Source organism: Crinia signifera, chromosome 3 (assembly GCF_055691185.1).
Source record: "Crinia signifera chromosome 3, ASM5569118v1, whole genome shotgun sequence".
In the NCBI taxonomy this organism is placed as follows: domain Eukaryota; kingdom Metazoa; phylum Chordata; class Amphibia; order Anura; family Myobatrachidae; genus Crinia; species Crinia signifera.
In genome coordinates this window covers 337109047-337127784 of record NC_139219.1, presented here as the reverse complement: position 1 = coordinate 337127784, position 18738 = coordinate 337109047, and the positions used below count along the sequence as shown (strand labels likewise).

Below are 18738 nucleotides of genomic sequence, written 5' to 3'. Positions count from 1 at the left end.
TTCAATAAATCATTTTTAGATCACTAATTTGATACAACTTTAGAGGGGTCTCTGTGGCGCAATCGGTTAGCGCGTTCGGCTGTTAACCGAAAGGTTGGTGGTTCAATCCCACCCAGGGACGTAATCGACGTTTGGTCACATTTTGAAGAACTAGATGTTGACAAGTTAAAACATTAAATCACCTCTTGTGGTATAGTGTTCCTGATCTTAAGTCACAGAAGCTCCTGAAAGCTTCACTCTTCATCAGAAAGTACCAATGTTTCTCCTCTGTTCTTCAGTAGATAAAGAATCTTACAAAAGCTCTTTAAAATAATGACTATTAAATCTATGTCTAGGAATTTTTTTATGGTACTAACTTGAATCTAGTCTTATTTTGTTGACTTGGAACAATCAGTCAGCACATTTGGTTTCTATCTCAAAGGTTTGTGGTTTAATCCCACCCAGGGATATTTTTGACCTTGTGATCATATTTTGAATAACCTTAGGTAGACAAGTTAAAACATAAAACCACCTCTTGTTATGCAGTATATCTAGACTTCTCTGATACAATTCCTCTTAAAAGTAGTTAATTAGGTAAGTTTTTAGGAAACCATTGAAGCACATTTTAGTGTTTGTACCAATGTGTTTCTTTGTTCTTTAATGGATGAACAGTTTTACTAAATCTCTTTTTTAACATAATAAAAAAGATAGAACTGAGCCAAAATATTAATCTCAGTTTTGTATTGGTTTAATCAACAAATAATTATAAAAAAAAACAAAGATAGCAGAGGATGGTTTCGATCCATCGGCCTCTGGGTTATGGGCCCAGCACGCTACCGCTGTGCCACTCTGCTAATCATATATACAGCTTCAGCTCCTGAAAGCTTACCTCTTGACAAGAAAGTACCAATTTGTTTTTTTGTTCTTCAATGGACGAAGAGTTTTACAAAAGATCTCCAGATGTTGGCCTTTTACACATATTTCAATAAATCATTTTTAGATCACTAATTTGAAACAACTTTAGAGGGGTCTCTGTGGCGCAATCGGTTAGCGCGTTCGGCTGTTAACCGAAAGGTTGGTGGTTCAATCCCACCCAGGGACGTAATTGACTTTTTGGTCACATTTTGGAGAACTAGATGTTGACAAGTTAAAACATTAAATCACCTCTTGTGGTATAGTGTTCCTGATCTTAAGTCACAGAAGCTCCTGAAAGCTTCAGTCTTCATCAGAAAGTACCAATGTTTCTCCTCTGTTCTTCAGTAGATAAAGAATCTTACAAAAGCTCTTTAAAATAATGACTATTAAATCTATGTCTAGGAATTTTTTTATGGTACTAACTTGAATCTAGTCTTATTTTGTTGACTTGGAACAAACAGTCAGCACATTTGGTTTCTATCTCAAAGGTTTGTGGTTTAATCCCACCCAGGGATATTTTTGACCTTGTGATCATATTTTGAAGAACCTTAGGTAGACAAGTTAAAACATAAAACCACCTCTTGTTATGCAGTATATCTAGACTTCTCTGATACAATTCCTCTTAAAAGTAGTTAATTAGGTAAGTTTTTAGGAAACCATTGAAGCACATTTTAGTGTTTGTACCAATGTGTTTCTTTGTTCTTTAATGGATGAACAGTTTTACTAAATCTCTTTTTTAACATAATAAAAAAGATAGAACTGAGCCAAAATATTAATCTCAGTTTTGTATTGGTTTAATCAACAAATAATTATAAAAAAACAAAGATAGCAGAGGATGGTTTCGATCCATCGACCTCTGGGTTATGGGCCCAGCACGCTTCCGCTGCGCCACTCTGCTAATCATATAAACAGCTTCAGCTCCTTCAATCCACCCAGGGAGGTAATCAACTTTTTGGTCACATTTTGGAGAACTAGATGTTGACAAGTTAAAACATTAAATCACCTCTTGTGGTATAGTGTTCCTGATCTTAAGTCACAGAAGCTCCTGAAAGCTTCACTCTTCATCAGAAAGTACCAATGTTTCTCCTCTGTTCTTCAGTAAATAAAGAATCTTACAAAAGCTCTTTAAAATAATGACTATTAAATCTATGTCTAGGAATTTTTTTATGGTACTAACTTGAATCTAGTCTTATTTTGTTGACTTGGAACAAACAGTCAGCACATTTGGTTTCTATCTCAAAGGTTTGTGGTTTAATCCCACCCAGGGATATTTTTGACCGTGTGATCATATTTTGAAGAACCTTAGGTAGACAAGTTAAAACATAAAACCACCTCTTGTTATGCAGTATATCTGGACTTCTCTGATACAATTCCTCTTAAAAGTAGTTAATTAGGTAAGTTTTTAGGAAACCATTGAAGCACATTTTAGTGTTTGTACCAATGTGTTTCTTTGTTCTTTAATGGATGAACAGTTTTACTAAATCTCTTTTTTAACATAATAAAAAAGATAGAACTGAGCCAAAATATTAATCTCAGTTTTGTATTGGTTTAATCAACAAATAATTATAAAAAAACAAAGATAGCAGAGGATGGTTTCGATCCATCGACCTCTGGGTTATGGGCCCAGCACGCTTCCGCTGCGCCACTCTGCTAATCATATAAACAGCTTCAGCTCCTGAAAGCTTACCTCTTGACAAGAAAGTACTATTTGTTTTTTTGTTCTTCAATGGAGGAAGAGTTTTACAAAAGATCTCCAGATGTTGGCCTTTTACACATATTTCAATAAATCATTTTTAGATCACTAATTTGATACAACTTTAGAGGGGTCTCTGTGGCGCAATCGGTTAGCGTGTTCGGCTGTTAACCGAAAGGTTGGTGGTTCAATCCCACCCAGGGACGTAATCAACTTTTTGGTCACATTTTGGAAAACTAGATGTTGACAAGTTAAAACATTAAATCACCTCTTGTGGTATAGTGTTCCTGATCTTAAGTCACAGAAGTTCCTGAAAGCTTCACTCTTCATCAGAAAGTACCAATGTTTCTCCTCTGTTCTTCAGTAGATAAAGAATCTTACAAAAGCTCTTTAAAATAATGACTATTAAATCTATGTCTAGGAATTTTTTTATGGTACTAACTTGAATCTAGTCTTATTTTGTTGACTTGGAACAATCAGTCAGCACATTTGGTTTCTATCTCAAAGGTTTGTGGTTTAATCCCACCCAGGGATATTTTTGACCTTGTGATCATATTTTGAAGAACCTTAGGTAGACAAGTTAAAACATAAAACCACCTCTTGTTATGCAGTATATCTAGACTTCTCTGATACAATTCCTCTTAAAAGTAGTTAATTAGGTAAGTTTTTAGGAAACCATTGAAGCACATTTTAGTGTTTGTACCAATGTGTTTCTTTGTTCTTTAATGGATGAACAGTTTTACTAAATCTCTTTTTTAACATAATAAAAAAGATAGAACTGAGCCAAAATATTAATCTCAGTTTTGTATTGGTTTAATCAACTAATAATTATAAAAAAACAAAGATAGCAGAGGATGGTTTCGATCCATCGACCTCTGGGTTATGGGCCCAGCACGCTTCCGCTGCGCCACTCTGCTAATCATATAAACAGCTTCAGCTCCTGAAAGCTTACCTCTTGACAAGAAAGTACCAATTTGTTTTTTTGTTCTTCAATGGAGGAAGAGTTTTACAAAAGATCTCCAGATGTTGGCCTTTTACACATATTTCAATAAATCATTTTTAGATCACTAATTTGATACAACTTTAGAGGGGTCTCTGTGGCGCAATCGGTTAGCGCGTTCGGCTGTTAACCGAAAGGTTGGTGGTTCAATCCCACCCAGGGACGTAATCGACGTTTGGTCACATTTTGGAGAACTAGATGTTGACAAGTTAAAACATTAAATCACCTCTTGTGGTATAGTGTTCCTGATCTTAAGTCACAGAAGCTCCTGAAAGCTTCACTCTTCATCAGAAAGTACCAATGTTTCTCCTCTGTTCTTCAGTAGATAAAGAATCTTACAAAAGCTCTTTAAAATAATGACTATTAAATCTATGTCTAGGAATTTTTTTATGGTACTAACTTGAATCTAGTCTTATTTTGTTGACTTGGAACAATCAGTCAGCACATTTGGTTTCTATCTCAAAGGTTTGTGGTTTAATCCCACCCAGGGATATTTTTGACCTTGTGATCATATTTTGAAGAACCTTAGGTAGACAAGTTAAAACATAAAACCACCTCTTGTTATGCAGTATATCTAGACTTCTCTGATACAATTCCTCTTAAAAGTAGTTAATTAGGTAAGTTTTTAGGAAACCATTGAAGCACATTTTAGTGTTTGTACCAATGTGTTTCTTTGTTCTTTAATGGATGAACAGTTTTACTAAATCTCTTTTTTAACATAATAAAAAAGATAGAACTGAGCCAAAATATTAATCTCAGTTTTGTATTGGTTTAATCAACAAATAATTATAAAAAAAAACAAAGATAGCAGAGGATGGTTTCGATCCATCGGCCTCTGGGTTATGGGCCCAGCACGCTTCCGCTGCGCCACTCTGCTAATCATATATACAGCTTCAGCTCTTTAAAGCTTACCTCTTGACAAGAAAGTACCAATTTGTTTTTTTGTTCTTCAATGGAGGAAGAGTTTTACAAAAGATCTCCAGATGTTGGCCTTTTACACATATTTCAATAAATCATTTTTAGATCACTAATTTGATACAACTTTAGAGGGGTCTCTGTGGCGCAATCGGTTAGCGAGTTCGTCTGTTAACCGAAAGGTTGGTGGTTCAATCCCACCCAGGGACGTAATCGACGTTTGGTCACATTTTGGAGAACTAGATGTTGACAAGTTAAAACATTAAATCACCTCTTGTGGTATAGTGTTCCTGATCTTAAGTCACAGAAGCTCCTGAAAGCTTCACTCTTCATCAGAAAGTACCAATGTTTCTCCTCTGTTCTTCAGTAGATAAAGAATCTTACAAAAGCTCTTTAAAATAATGACTATTAAATCTATGTCTAGGAATTTTTTTATGGTACTAACTTGAATCTAGTCTTATTTTGTTGACTTGGAACAATCAGTCAGCACATTTGGTTTCTATCTCAAAGGTTTGTGGTTTAATCCCACCCAGGGATATTTTTGACCTTGTGATCATATTTTGAAGAACCTTAGGTAGACAAGTTAAAACATAAAACCACCTCTTGTTATGCAGTATATCTAGACTTCTCTGATACAATTCCTCTTAAAAGTAGTTAATTAGGTAAGTTTTTAGGAAACCATTGAAGCACATTTTAGTGTTTGTACCAATGTGTTTCTTTGTTCTTTAATGGATGAACAGTTTTACTAAATCTCTTTTTTAACATAATAAAAAAGATAGAACTGAGCCAAAATATTAATCTCAGTTTTGTATTGGTTTAATCAACAAATAATTATAAAAAAAAACAAAGATAGCAGAGGATGGTTTCGATCCATCGGCCTCTGGGTTATGGGCCCAGCACGCTTCCGCTGCGCCACTCTGCTAATCATATATACAGCTTCAGCTCCTGAAAGCTTACCTCTTGACAAGAAAGTACCAATTTGTTTTTTTGTTCTTCAATGGAGGAAGAGTTTTACAAAAGATCTCCAGATGTTGGCCTTTTACACATATTTCAATAAATCATTTTTAGATCACTAATTTGATACAACTTTAGAGGGGTCTCTGTGGCGCAATCGGTTAGCGCGTTCGGCTGTTAACCGAAAGGTTGGTGGTTCAATCCCACCCAGGGACGTAATCGACGTTTGGTCACATTTTGGAGAACTAGATGTTGACAAGTTAAAACATTAAATCACCTCTTGTGGTATAGTGTTCCTGATCTTAAGTCACAGAAGCTCCTGAAAGCTTCACTCTTCATCAGAAAGTACCAATGTTTCTCCTCTGTTCTTCAGTAGATAAAGAATCTTACAAAAGCTCTTTAAAATAATGACTATTAAATCTATGTCTAGGAATTTTTTTATGGTACTAACATGAATCTAGTCTTATTTTGTTGACTTGGAACAATCAGTCAGCACATTTGGTTTCTATCTCAAAGGTTTGTGGTTTAATCCCACCCAGGGATATTTTTGACCTTGTGATCATATTTTGAATAACCTTAGGTAGACAAGTTAAAACATAAAACCACCTCTTGTTATGCAGTATATCTAGACTTCTCTGATACAATTCCTCTTAAAAGTAGTTAATTAGGTAAGTTTTTAGGAAACCATTGAAGCACATTTTAGTGTTTGTACCAATGTGTTTCTTTGTTCTTTAATGGATGAACAGTTTTACTAAATCTCTTTTTTAACATAATAAAAAAGATAGAACTGAGCCAAAATATTAATCTCAGTTTTGTATTGGTTTAATCAACAAATAATTATAAAAAAAAACAAAGATAGCAGAGGATGGTTTCGATCCATCGGCCTCTGGGTTATGGGCCCAGCACGCTACCGCTGTGCCACTCTGCTAATCATATATACAGCTTCAGCTCCTGAAAGCTTACCTCTTGACAAGAAAGTACCAATTTGTTTTTTTGTTCTTCAATGGACGAAGAGTTTTACAAAAGATCTCCAGATGTTGGCCTTTTACACATATTTCAATAAATCATTTTTAGATCACTAATTTGAAACAACTTTAGAGGGGTCTCTGTGGCGCAATCGGTTAGCGCGTTCGGCTGTTAACCGAAAGGTTGGTGGTTCAATCCCACCCAGGGACGTAATTGACTTTTTGGTCACATTTTGGAGAACTAGATGTTGACAAGTTAAAACATTAAATCACCTCTTGTGGTATAGTGTTCCTGATCTTAAGTCACAGAAGCTCCTGAAAGCTTCAGTCTTCATCAGAAAGTACCAATGTTTCTCCTCTGTTCTTCAGTAGATAAAGAATCTTACAAAAGCTCTTTAAAATAATGACTATTAAATCTATGTCTAGGAATTTTTTTATGGTACTAACTTGAATCTAGTCTTATTTTGTTGACTTGGAACAAACAGTCAGCACATTTGGTTTCTATCTCAAAGGTTTGTGGTTTAATCCCACCCAGGGATATTTTTGACCTTGTGATCATATTTTGAAGAACCTTAGGTAGACAAGTTAAAACATAAAACCACCTCTTGTTATGCAGTATATCTAGACTTCTCTGATACAATTCCTCTTAAAAGTAGTTAATTAGGTAAGTTTTTAGGAAACCATTGAAGCACATTTTAGTGTTTGTACCAATGTGTTTCTTTGTTCTTTAATGGATGAACAGTTTTACTAAATCTCTTTTTTAACATAATAAAAAAGATAGAACTGAGCCAAAATATTAATCTCAGTTTTGTATTGGTTTAATCAACAAATAATTATAAAAAAACAAAGATAGCAGAGGATGGTTTCGATCCATCGACCTCTGGGTTATGGGCCCAGCACGCTTCCGCTGCGCCACTCTGCTAATCATATAAACAGCTTCAGCTCCTTCAATCCACCCAGGGAGGTAATCAACTTTTTGGTCACATTTTGGAGAACTAGATGTTGACAAGTTAAAACATTAAATCACCTCTTGTGGTATAGTGTTCCTGATCTTAAGTCACAGAAGCTCCTGAAAGCTTCACTCTTCATCAGAAAGTACCAATGTTTCTCCTCTGTTCTTCAGTAAATAAAGAATCTTACAAAAGCTCTTTAAAATAATGACTATTAAATCTATGTCTAGGAATTTTTTTATGGTACTAACTTGAATCTAGTCTTATTTTGTTGACTTGGAACAAACAGTCAGCACATTTGGTTTCTATCTCAAAGGTTTGTGGTTTAATCCCACCCAGGGATATTTTTGACCGTGTGATCATATTTTGAAGAACCTTAGGTAGACAAGTTAAAACATAAAACCACCTCTTGTTATGCAGTATATCTGGACTTCTCTGATACAATTCCTCTTAAAAGTAGTTAATTAGGTAAGTTTTTAGGAAACCATTGAAGCACATTTTAGTGTTTGTACCAATGTGTTTCTTTGTTCTTTAATGGATGAACAGTTTTACTAAATCTCTTTTTTAACATAATAAAAAAGATAGAACTGAGCCAAAATATTAATCTCAGTTTTGTATTGGTTTAATCAACAAATAATTATAAAAAAACAAAGATAGCAGAAGATGGTTTCGATCCATCGACCTCTGGGTTATGGGCCCAGCACGCTTCCGCTGCGCCACTCTGCTAATCATATAAACAGCTTCAGCTCCTGAAAGCTTACCTCTTGACAAGAAAGTACTATTTGTTTTTTTGTTCTTCAATGGAGGAAGAGTTTTACAAAAGATCTCCAGATGTTGGCCTTTTACACATATTTCAATAAATCATTTTTAGATCACTAATTTGATACAACTTTAGAGGGGTCTCTGTGGCGCAATCGGTTAGCGCGTTCGGCTGTTAACCGAAAGGTTGGTGGTTCAATCCCACCCAGCGACGTAATCAACTTTTTGGTCACATTTTGGAGAACTAGATGTTGACAAGTTAAAACATTAAATCACCTCTTGTGGTATAGTGTTCCTGATCTTAAGTCACAGAAGCTCCTGAAAGCTTCACTCTTCATCAGAAAGTACCAATGTTTCTCCTCTGTTCTTCAGTAGATAAAGAATCTTACAAAAGCTCTTTAAAATAATGACTATTAAATCTATGTCTAGGAATTTTTTTATGGTACTAACTTGAATCTAGTCTTATTTTGTTGACTTGGAACAATCAGTCAGCACATTTGGTTTCTATCTCAAAGGTTTGTGGTTTAATCCCACCCAGGGATATTTTTGACCTTGTGATCATATTTTGAAGAACCTTAGGTAGACAAGTTAAAACATAAAACCACCTCTTGTTATGCAGTATATCTAGACTTCTCTGATACAATTCCTCTTAAAAGTAGTTAATTAGGTAAGTTTTTAGGAAACCATTGAAGCACATTTTAGTGTTTGTACCAATGTGTTTCTTTGTTCTTTAATGGATGAACAGTTTTACTAAATCTCTTTTTTAACATAATAAAAAAGATAGAACTGAGCCAAAATATTAATCTCAGTTTTGTATTGGTTTAATCAACAAATAATTATAAAAAAAAACAAAGATAGCAGAGGATGGTTTCGATCCATCGGCCTCTGGGTTATGGGCCCAGCACGCTTCCGCTGCGCCACTCTGCTAATCATCTATACAGCTTCAGCTCCTGAAAGCTTACCTCTTGACAAGAAAGTACCAATTTGTTTTTTTGTTCTTCAATGGAGGAAGAGTTTTACAAAAGATCTCCAGATGTTGGCCTTTTACACATATTTCAATAAATCATTTTTAGATCACTAATTTGATACAACTTTAGAGGGGTCTCTGTGGCGCAATCGGTTAGCGAGTTCGTCTGTTAACCGAAAGGTTGGTGGTTCAATCCCACCCAGGGACGTAATCGACGTTTGGTCACATTTTGGAGAACTAGATGTTGACAAGTTAAAACATTAAATCACCTCTTGTGGTATAGTGTTCCTGATCTTAAGTCACAGAAGCTCCTGAAAGCTTCACTCTTCATCAGAAAGTACCAATGTTTCTCCTCTGTTCTTCAGTAGATAAAGAATCTTACAAAAGCTCTTTAAAATAATGACTATTAAATCTATGTCTAGGAATTTTTTTATGGTACTAACTTGAATCTAGTCTTATTTTGTTGACTTGGAACAATCAGTCAGCACATTTGGTTTCTATCTCAAAGGTTTGTGGTTTAATCCCACCCAGGGATATTTTTGACCTTGTGATCATATTTTGAAGAACCTTAGGTAGACAAGTTAAAACATAAAACCACCTCTTGTTATGCAGTATATCTAGACTTCTCTGATACAATTCCTCTTAAAAGTAGTTAATTAGGTAAGTTTTTAGGAAACCATTGAAGCACATTTTAGTGTTTGTACCAATGTGTTTCTTTGTTCTTTAATGGATGAACAGTTTTACTAAATCTCTTTTTTAACATAATAAAAAAGATAGAACTGAGCCAAAATATTAATCTCAGTTTTGTATTGGTTTAATCAACAAATAATTATAAAAAAAAACAAAGATAGCAGAGGATGGTTTCGATCCATCGGCCTCTGGGTTATGGGCCCAGCACGCTTCCGCTGCGCCACTCTGCTAATCATATATACAGCTTCAGCTCCTGAAAGCTTACCTCTTGACAAGAAAGTACCAATTTGTTTTTTTGTTCTTCAATGGAGGAAGAGTTTTACAAAAGATCTCCAGATGTTGGCCTTTTACACATATTTCAATAAATCATTTTTAGATCACTAATTTGATACAACTTTAGAGGGGTCTCTGTGGCGCAATCGGTTAGCGCGTTCGGCTGTTAACCGAAAGGTTGGTGGTTCAATCCCACCCAGGGACGTAATCGACGTTTGGTCACATTTTGGAGAACTAGATGTTGACAAGTTAAAACATTAAATCACCTCTTGTGGTATAGTGTTCCTGATCTTAAGTCACAGAAGCTCCTGAAAGCTTCACTCTTCATCAGAAAGTACCAATGTTTCTCCTCTGTTCTTCAGTAGATAAAGAATCTTACAAAAGCTCTTTAAAATAATGACTATTAAATCTATGTCTAGGAATTTTTTTATGGTACTAACTTGAATCTAGTCTTATTTTGTTGACTTGGAACAATCAGTCAGCACATTTGGTTTCTATCTCAAAGGTTTGTGGTTTAATCCCACCCAGGGATATTTTTGACCTTGTGATCATATTTTGAATAACCTTAGGTAGACAAGTTAAAACATAAAACCACCTCTTGTTATGCAGTATATCTAGACTTCTCTGATACAATTCCTCTTAAAAGTAGTTAATTAGGTAAGTTTTTAGGAAACCATTGAAGCACATTTTAGTGTTTGTACCAATGTGTTTCTTTGTTCTTTAATGGATGAACAGTTTTACTAAATCTCTTTTTTAACATAATAAAAAAGATAGAACTGAGCCAAAATATTAATCTCAGTTTTGTATTGGTTTAATCAACAAATAATTATAAAAAAAAACAAAGATAGCAGAGGATGGTTTCGATCCATCGGCCTCTGGGTTATGGGCCCAGCACGCTACCGCTGTGCCACTCTGCTAATCATATATACAGCTTCAGCTCCTGAAAGCTTACCTCTTGACAAGAAAGTACCAATTTGTTTTTTTGTTCTTCAATGGACGAAGAGTTTTACAAAAGATCTCCAGATGTTGGCCTTTTACACATATTTCAATAAATCATTTTTAGATCACTAATTTGAAACAACTTTAGAGGGGTCTCTGTGGCGCAATCGGTTAGCGCGTTCGGCTGTTAACCGAAAGGTTGGTGGTTCAATCCCACCCAGGGACGTAATTGACTTTTTGGTCACATTTTGGAGAACTAGATGTTGACAAGTTAAAACATTAAATCACCTCTTGTGGTATAGTGTTCCTGATCTTAAGTCACAGAAGCTCCTGAAAGCTTCAGTCTTCATCAGAAAGTACCAATGTTTCTCCTCTGTTCTTCAGTAGATAAAGAATCTTACAAAAGCTCTTTAAAATAATGACTATTAAATCTATGTCTAGGAATTTTTTTATGGTACTAACTTGAATCTAGTCTTATTTTGTTGACTTGGAACAAACAGTCAGCACATTTGGTTTCTATCTCAAAGGTTTGTGGTTTAATCCCACCCAGGGATATTTTTGACCTTGTGATCATATTTTGAAGAACCTTAGGTAGACAAGTTAAAACATAAAACCACCTCTTGTTATGCAGTATATCTAGACTTCTCTGATACAATTCCTCTTAAAAGTAGTTAATTAGGTAAGTTTTTAGGAAACCATTGAAGCACATTTTAGTGTTTGTACCAATGTGTTTCTTTGTTCTTTAATGGATGAACAGTTTTACTAAATCTCTTTTTTAACATAATAAAAAAGATAGAACTGAGCCAAAATATTAATCTCAGTTTTGTATTGGTTTAATCAACAAATAATTATAAAAAAACAAAGATAGCAGAGGATGGTTTCGATCCATCGACCTCTGGGTTATGGGCCCAGCACGCTTCCGCTGCGCCACTCTGCTAATCATATAAACAGCTTCAGCTCCTTCAATCCACCCAGGGAGGTAATCAACTTTTTGGTCACATTTTGGAGAACTAGATGTTGACAAGTTAAAACATTAAATCACCTCTTGTGGTATAGTGTTCCTGATCTTAAGTCACAGAAGCTCCTGAAAGCTTCACTCTTCATCAGAAAGTACCAATGTTTCTCCTCTGTTCTTCAGTAAATAAAGAATCTTACAAAAGCTCTTTAAAATAATGACTATTAAATCTATGTCTAGGAATTTTTTTATGGTACTAACTTGAATCTAGTCTTATTTTGTTGACTTGGAACAAACAGTCAGCACATTTGGTTTCTATCTCAAAGGTTTGTGGTTTAATCCCACCCAGGGATATTTTTGACCGTGTGATCATATTTTGAAGAACCTTAGGTAGACAAGTTAAAACATAAAACCACCTCTTGTTATGCAGTATATCTGGACTTCTCTGATACAATTCCTCTTAAAAGTAGTTAATTAGGTAAGTTTTTAGGAAACCATTGAAGCACATTTTAGTGTTTGTACCAATGTGTTTCTTTGTTCTTTAATGGATGAACAGTTTTACTAAATCTCTTTTTTAACATAATAAAAAAGATAGAACTGAGCCAAAATATTAATCTCAGTTTTGTATTGGTTTAATCAACAAATAATTATAAAAAAACAAAGATAGCAGAGGATGGTTTCGATCCATCGACCTCTGGGTTATGGGCCCAGCACGCTTCCGCTGCGCCACTCTGCTAATCATATAAACAGCTTCAGCTCCTGAAAGCTTACCTCTTGACAAGAAAGTACTATTTGTTTTTTTGTTCTTCAATGGAGGAAGAGTTTTACAAAAGATCTCCAGATGTTGGCCTTTTACACATATTTCAATAAATCATTTTTAGATCACTAATTTGATACAACTTTAGAGGGGTCTCTGTGGCGCAATCGGTTAGCGTGTTCGGCTGTTAACCGAAAGGTTGGTGGTTCAATCCCACCCAGGGACGTAATCAACTTTTTGGTCACATTTTGGAAAACTAGATGTTGACAAGTTAAAACATTAAATCACCTCTTGTGGTATAGTGTTCCTGATCTTAAGTCACAGAAGTTCCTGAAAGCTTCACTCTTCATCAGAAAGTACCAATGTTTCTCCTCTGTTCTTCAGTAGATAAAGAATCTTACAAAAGCTCTTTAAAATAATGACTATTAAATCTATGTCTAGGAATTTTTTTATGGTACTAACTTGAATCTAGTCTTATTTTGTTGACTTGGAACAATCAGTCAGCACATTTGGTTTCTATCTCAAAGGTTTGTGGTTTAATCCCACCCAGGGATATTTTTGACCTTGTGATCATATTTTGAAGAACCTTAGGTAGACAAGTTAAAACATAAAACCACCTCTTGTTATGCAGTATATCTAGACTTCTCTGATACAATTCCTCTTAAAAGTAGTTAATTAGGTAAGTTTTTAGGAAACCATTGAAGCACATTTTAGTGTTTGTACCAATGTGTTTCTTTGTTCTTTAATGGATGAACAGTTTTACTAAATCTCTTTTTTAACATAATAAAAAAGATAGAACTGAGCCAAAATATTAATCTCAGTTTTGTATTGGTTTAATCAACTAATAATTATAAAAAAACAAAGATAGCAGAGGATGGTTTCGATCCATCGACCTCTGGGTTATGGGCCCAGCACGCTTCCGCTGCGCCACTCTGCTAATCATATAAACAGCTTCAGCTCCTGAAAGCTTACCTCTTGACAAGAAAGTACCAATTTGTTTTTTTGTTCTTCAATGGAGGAAGAGTTTTACAAAAGATCTCCAGATGTTGGCCTTTTACACATATTTCAATAAATCATTTTTAGATCACTAATTTGATACAACTTTAGAGGGGTCTCTGTGGCGCAATCAGTTAGCGCGTTCGGCTGTTAACCGAAAGGTTGGTGGTTCAATCGCACCCAGGGACGTAATCAACTTTTTGGTCACATTTTGGAGAACTAGATGTTGACAAGTTAAAACATTAAATCACCTCTTGTGGTATAGTGTTCCTGATCTTAAGTCACAGAAGCTCCTGAAAGCTTCACTCTTCATCAGAAAGTACCAATGTTTCTCCTCTGTTCTTCAGTAGATAAAGAATCTTACAAAAGCTCTTTAAAATAATGACTATTAAATCTATGTCTAGGAATTTTTTTATGGTACTAACTTGAATCTAGTCTTATTTTGTTGACTTGGAACAATCAGTCAGCACATTTGGTTTCTATCTCAAAGGTTTGTGGTTTAATCCCACCCAGGGATATTTTTGACCTTGTGATCATATTTTGAAGAACCTTAGGTAGACAAGTTAAAACATAAAACCACCTCTTGTTATGCAGTATATCTAGACTTCTCTGATACAATTCCTCTTAAAAGTAGTTAATTAGGTAAGTTTTTAGGAAACCATTGAAGCACATTTTAGTGTTTGTACCAATGTGTTTCTTTGTTCTTTAATGGATGAACAGTTTTACTAAATCTCTTTTTTAACATAATAAAAAAGATAGAACTGAGCCAAAATATTAATCTCAGTTTTGTATTGGTTTAATCAACAAATAATTATAAAAAAACAAAGATAGCAGAGGATGGTTTCGATCCATCGACCTCTGGGTTATGGGCCCAGCACGCTTCCGCTGCGCCACTCTGCTAAACATATAAACAGCTTCAGCTCCTGAAAGCTTACCTCTTGACAAGAAAGTACCAATTTGTTTTTTTGTTCTTCAATGGACGAAGACTTTTACAAAAGATCTCCAGATGTTGGCCTTTTACACATATTTCAATAAATCATTTTTAGATCACTAATTTGAAACAACTTTAGAGGGGTCTCTGTGGCGCATTCGGTTAGCGCGTTCGGCTGTTAACCGAAAGGTTGGTGGTTCAATCCCACCCAGGGACGTAATCAACTTTTTGGTCACATTTTGGAGAACTAGATGTTGACAAGTTAAAACATTAAATCACCTCTTGTGGTATAGTGTTCCTGATCTTAAGTCACAGAAGCTCCTGAAAGCTTCACTCTTCATCAGAAAGTACCAATGTTTCTCCTCTGTTCTTCAGTAGATAAAAAATCTTACAAAAGCTCTTTAAAATAATGACTATTAAATCTATGTCTAGGAATTTTTTTATGGTACTAACTTGAATCTAGTCTTATTTTGTTGACTTGGAACAATCAGTCAGCACATTTGGTTTCTATCTCAAAGGTTTGTGGTTTAATCCCACCCAGGGATATTTTTGACCTTGTGATCATATTTTGAAGAACCTTAGGTAGACAAGTTAAAACATAAAACCACCTCTTGTTATGCAGTATATCTAGACTTCTCTGATACAATTCCTCTTAAAAGTAGTTAATTAGGTAAGTTTTTAGGAAACCATTGAAGCACATTTTAGTGTTTGTACCAATGTGTTTCTTTGTTCTTTAATGGATGAACAGTTTTACTAAATCTCTTTTTTAACATAATAAAAAAGATAGAACTGAGCCAAAATATTAATCTCAGTTTTGTATTGGTTTAATCAACAAATAATTATAAAAAAACAAAGATAGCAGAGGATGGTTTCGATCCATAGACCGCTGGGTTATGGGCCCAGCACGCTTCCGCTGCACCACTCTGCTAATCATATAAACAGCTTCAACTCCTGAAAGCTTACCTCTTGACAAGAAAGTACCAATTTGTTTTTTTGTTCTTCAACGGAGGAAGAGTTTTACAAAAGATCTCCAGATGTTGGCATTTTACACATATTTCAGTAAATCATTTTTAGATCACTAATTTGATACAACTTTAGAGGGGTCTCTGTGGCGCAATCGGTTAGCGCGTTCGGCTGTTAACCGAAAGGTTGGTGGTTCAATCCCACCCCGGGACGTAATCGACTTTTTGGTCACATTTTGGAGAACTAGATGTTGACAAGTTAAAACATTAAATCACCTCTTGTGGTATAGTGTTCCTGATCTTAAGTCACAGAAGCTCCTGAAAGCTGCACTCTTCATCAGAAAGTACCAATGTTTCTCCTCTGTTCTTCAGTAGATAAAGAATCTTACAAAAGCTCTTTAAAATAATGACTATTAAATCTATGTCTAGGAATTTTTTTATGGTACTTGTGAGGTTAGCAAACTGACCGTAAGTCTGTAATTATGATATTTTATTAGGTGTAGTAATTAATGTACTATTTTAGTCCGTCTGTACCCTCTTATTCTCCATAGATGTTTCTATCCCCCAAATCTGTGTGTATTTCCAGATCATATAGTATTAGGCTGTAGAACTCCACAGTAATTAATGTACATTTTAGGTCTCTTGTTCACTGCAGATGTTTCTATCCCCCATATCTGTGTGTACCATAGTATTAGATGCTGTTAAGCAAATATGGTCGGACAGGAAATACCCAGGAAAGAATTCACCAAAAGGTTATGTCCAATTACCATACTTTTGTTCCTGCTATCACAGGAGGGTGGTAGCTGAGGGACAATCTTCACAGGGGGTGATCCAATTCCCCTGCTATCAACAGGAAATGTTCACAGGGGGTAATCAGGACATAATGTAATCAGACTGTGTTTTGTATCTTGTGTTGACACTGCTCTGCATATCTCTGGCCCCTTCCAGACTTTCTGGGGCCTGACCCAGCAGGGGGGGGGGGCAGCAGAAGTACCGGGGAGGGGGGATAAACCTGACTTGAATCCACCAATAGAGATTGAGTGCAAGCCCACTGATGGTATGGAGACGCGTGGGAATTTAGAAGTTTTTAAAATGACTGGCACACAAGCCAGAGAGAGAATTTGATGGACTGTCCTGGACTAAGAGGTTATGCTCTGTCTAGGTATCGTGTGGACTTATCTGCTATCACTGCTGTGTGGAATAAGTGATAGTTTCATTATTTGGACTGTGATGCTACAAGGACTTTGCTACCCGGATGTTTTTATGCTACCATTTGAATCTTTTTCCTGTCTTCATCTACATGTGTGTGCTGTGATAAAAATAAACCATATTTTGGTTTCATCTGCTCGGTGTCTGAGTGATTGAAGAACCCCGTATCTTCACATTTGGCGGCAGCGACAGTGGGATCATTCAGACACCAACCATCGAGCACAGAAAGCACAGAGAACAGAGGATCAGACCGTATGTAAGGAAACGGAAAATGCAATAAGGTGATGTTCAGCAAGTGAGCAGGTGTCATTCCTGTGGAAAGGGAAAATGTTTCCAAGGAAAGAAAATCCATGCCTCAAGACCCCTGAAGCAGAGGAGCTCAGGGATGGAGGTTCTTCAGTGTATCGGCAGGCTGGGAAGCCGGATCTGTTATTTATTGTCAGAAAAATGCAGTATATCTGGGAGTACTGGGAAGAAGCTCAGCAGATGATCAGCGGGTGGAGAGTATCCAGCATACAGGACAAGTTGTGTTACCTGGGGGATGCATTCCTGCACTGTAAAGGTGAGGCCACCTCGTGGAATCTGCTGGGGGAGCCAGAGTTTGTAGAATTTACCGATTAAGTGATTGCTACAGTTACCCAGATGCTACAAAGAGGACAATATTCTGAGGCTGAAGGACAAGTCCAGAATAAATTGATGCCCCAGATAGAACCAGAGGAAAGGTCTAGAAGGGGGCTACTGCAATCTGGGCAGACAACCGAGGGGTCTGCCACGGAATTAATTGTTACCGCAAGAGAAGGGTCGTTGTCAGGGGGGCCCCTAACTGCCCTTGAAGAAATGAGTATGGAGGAGCTGATAGCAGAATGTCAGCTGCGAGGTATACCCATCCAATCCTGCACTCGCGGGGAAATCCTTCAGCAGATCCTTCACGATCAGGGAGATCCTACAAATGCATTTGCTGATTATCGGGCATGGATCCTCCATTTCGGTGCACAGTTGAGTGTGTGGGAACAATTGCAGTGTCTGGAGGAGTGCTTCGTGGTGGCAGAGGAAGAGGCGATTGATCGCGGGCTCCTGGATACCCCAGCATGGCAAGATCAGTGTCGCAGGGGGCGTGATGAAAGGCACCGTTTGCAACTGCTTCTCCCCCATCCTAGGGAGGAAGCTGCTCAGTGTTCTCTGCAGGGGGAGGTTATCCCCAACGTGAAGGAAGTGAGGCCTCTGAGCCAGGCACCCCGGGAGGAGCTGCACTACAGCTTCCCTTTTTCTGAGGTGGGAGATGCAGAATTATTAACCTGCTGCCAGGGGATCTATGAGGACTGCGTCCAGGAGGAGATCACCGTGGTTAGAGGAGTATATGACAACATCCAGGCCACAAGCATACCAGTCGCAGATGATGTCGTGCTTCAGGCTGCCCAGCATATTCAGCTGGGGAACGTGGTTATCCTGGAGACTGAGGACTGCGCAGAGGAAGCGGCAGGTGAGACCCAGGCTTTTGAGGGGGTAGGACTGGCCGTGGACCAGCTTGCCCTGCAGCCACCAGCGGAATTGTTCCTGATGGAGGGTCCCTTCTCAGCCCTGGGCATTGAGACCAAATGCTATAGTGAAAATTGCCATGCCCCTAGTTTGGGTTTGAGGGAGGAAGGATGTGACAGAGTGGCGGAAGTGCCAGGGCCAGAGCTCCGATATTGGGCTGCCGTTTGGCAGATGTTCCTTGGGCAAGAGGGGGAGGTGGAAACTGCTCCCTGCCCAATTGTGCCAGAGGCAAAAATATTAGCACACCCTATAGGTGTGCCCGGTGTGAAAGTTTACGATGTTGCAGAGGGGGGGTACCCCACATTTGAGGACGGGGGATTGCTAACTCACTTGTTAGTTAACATGCATAACTTATATTGTGATATTGCCCTTGCTGCTTCTGCAAACCAGCCG

At 37.0% G+C, this 18738-nt stretch overlaps 10 non-coding genes across 10 annotated transcripts; all 10 read left to right on the top strand.

Moving 5' to 3' along the window:
* Positions 1-47: 47 nt before the first annotated feature.
* On the top strand, positions 48-121 carry TRNAN-GUU (transfer RNA asparagine (anticodon GUU)). Its single transcript has one exon. It is a non-coding gene; the product is annotated as a tRNA-Asn (tRNA).
* An 886-nt stretch (positions 122-1007) lies between these two features.
* On the top strand, positions 1008-1081 carry TRNAN-GUU (transfer RNA asparagine (anticodon GUU)). The gene has a single exon. It is a non-coding gene; the product is annotated as a tRNA-Asn (tRNA).
* A 1638-nt stretch (positions 1082-2719) lies between these two features.
* TRNAN-GUU (transfer RNA asparagine (anticodon GUU)) lies at positions 2720-2793 on the top strand. The gene has a single exon. It is a non-coding gene; the product is annotated as a tRNA-Asn (tRNA).
* Positions 2794-3678: 885 nt separating this feature from the next.
* Positions 3679-3752, top strand: TRNAN-GUU (transfer RNA asparagine (anticodon GUU)). The gene has a single exon. It is a non-coding gene; the product is annotated as a tRNA-Asn (tRNA).
* A 1846-nt stretch (positions 3753-5598) lies between these two features.
* TRNAN-GUU (transfer RNA asparagine (anticodon GUU)) lies at positions 5599-5672 on the top strand. The gene has a single exon. It is a non-coding gene; the product is annotated as a tRNA-Asn (tRNA).
* An 886-nt stretch (positions 5673-6558) lies between these two features.
* TRNAN-GUU (transfer RNA asparagine (anticodon GUU)) lies at positions 6559-6632 on the top strand. Its single transcript has one exon. It is a non-coding gene; the product is annotated as a tRNA-Asn (tRNA).
* A 3559-nt stretch (positions 6633-10191) lies between these two features.
* TRNAN-GUU (transfer RNA asparagine (anticodon GUU)) lies at positions 10192-10265 on the top strand. The gene has a single exon. It is a non-coding gene; the product is annotated as a tRNA-Asn (tRNA).
* An 886-nt stretch (positions 10266-11151) lies between these two features.
* TRNAN-GUU (transfer RNA asparagine (anticodon GUU)) lies at positions 11152-11225 on the top strand. Its single transcript has one exon. It is a non-coding gene; the product is annotated as a tRNA-Asn (tRNA).
* A 1638-nt stretch (positions 11226-12863) lies between these two features.
* Positions 12864-12937, top strand: TRNAN-GUU (transfer RNA asparagine (anticodon GUU)). Its single transcript has one exon. It is a non-coding gene; the product is annotated as a tRNA-Asn (tRNA).
* Positions 12938-14781: 1844 nt separating this feature from the next.
* TRNAN-GUU (transfer RNA asparagine (anticodon GUU)) lies at positions 14782-14855 on the top strand. The gene has a single exon. It is a non-coding gene; the product is annotated as a tRNA-Asn (tRNA).
* Positions 14856-18738: the final 3883 nt, after the last annotated feature.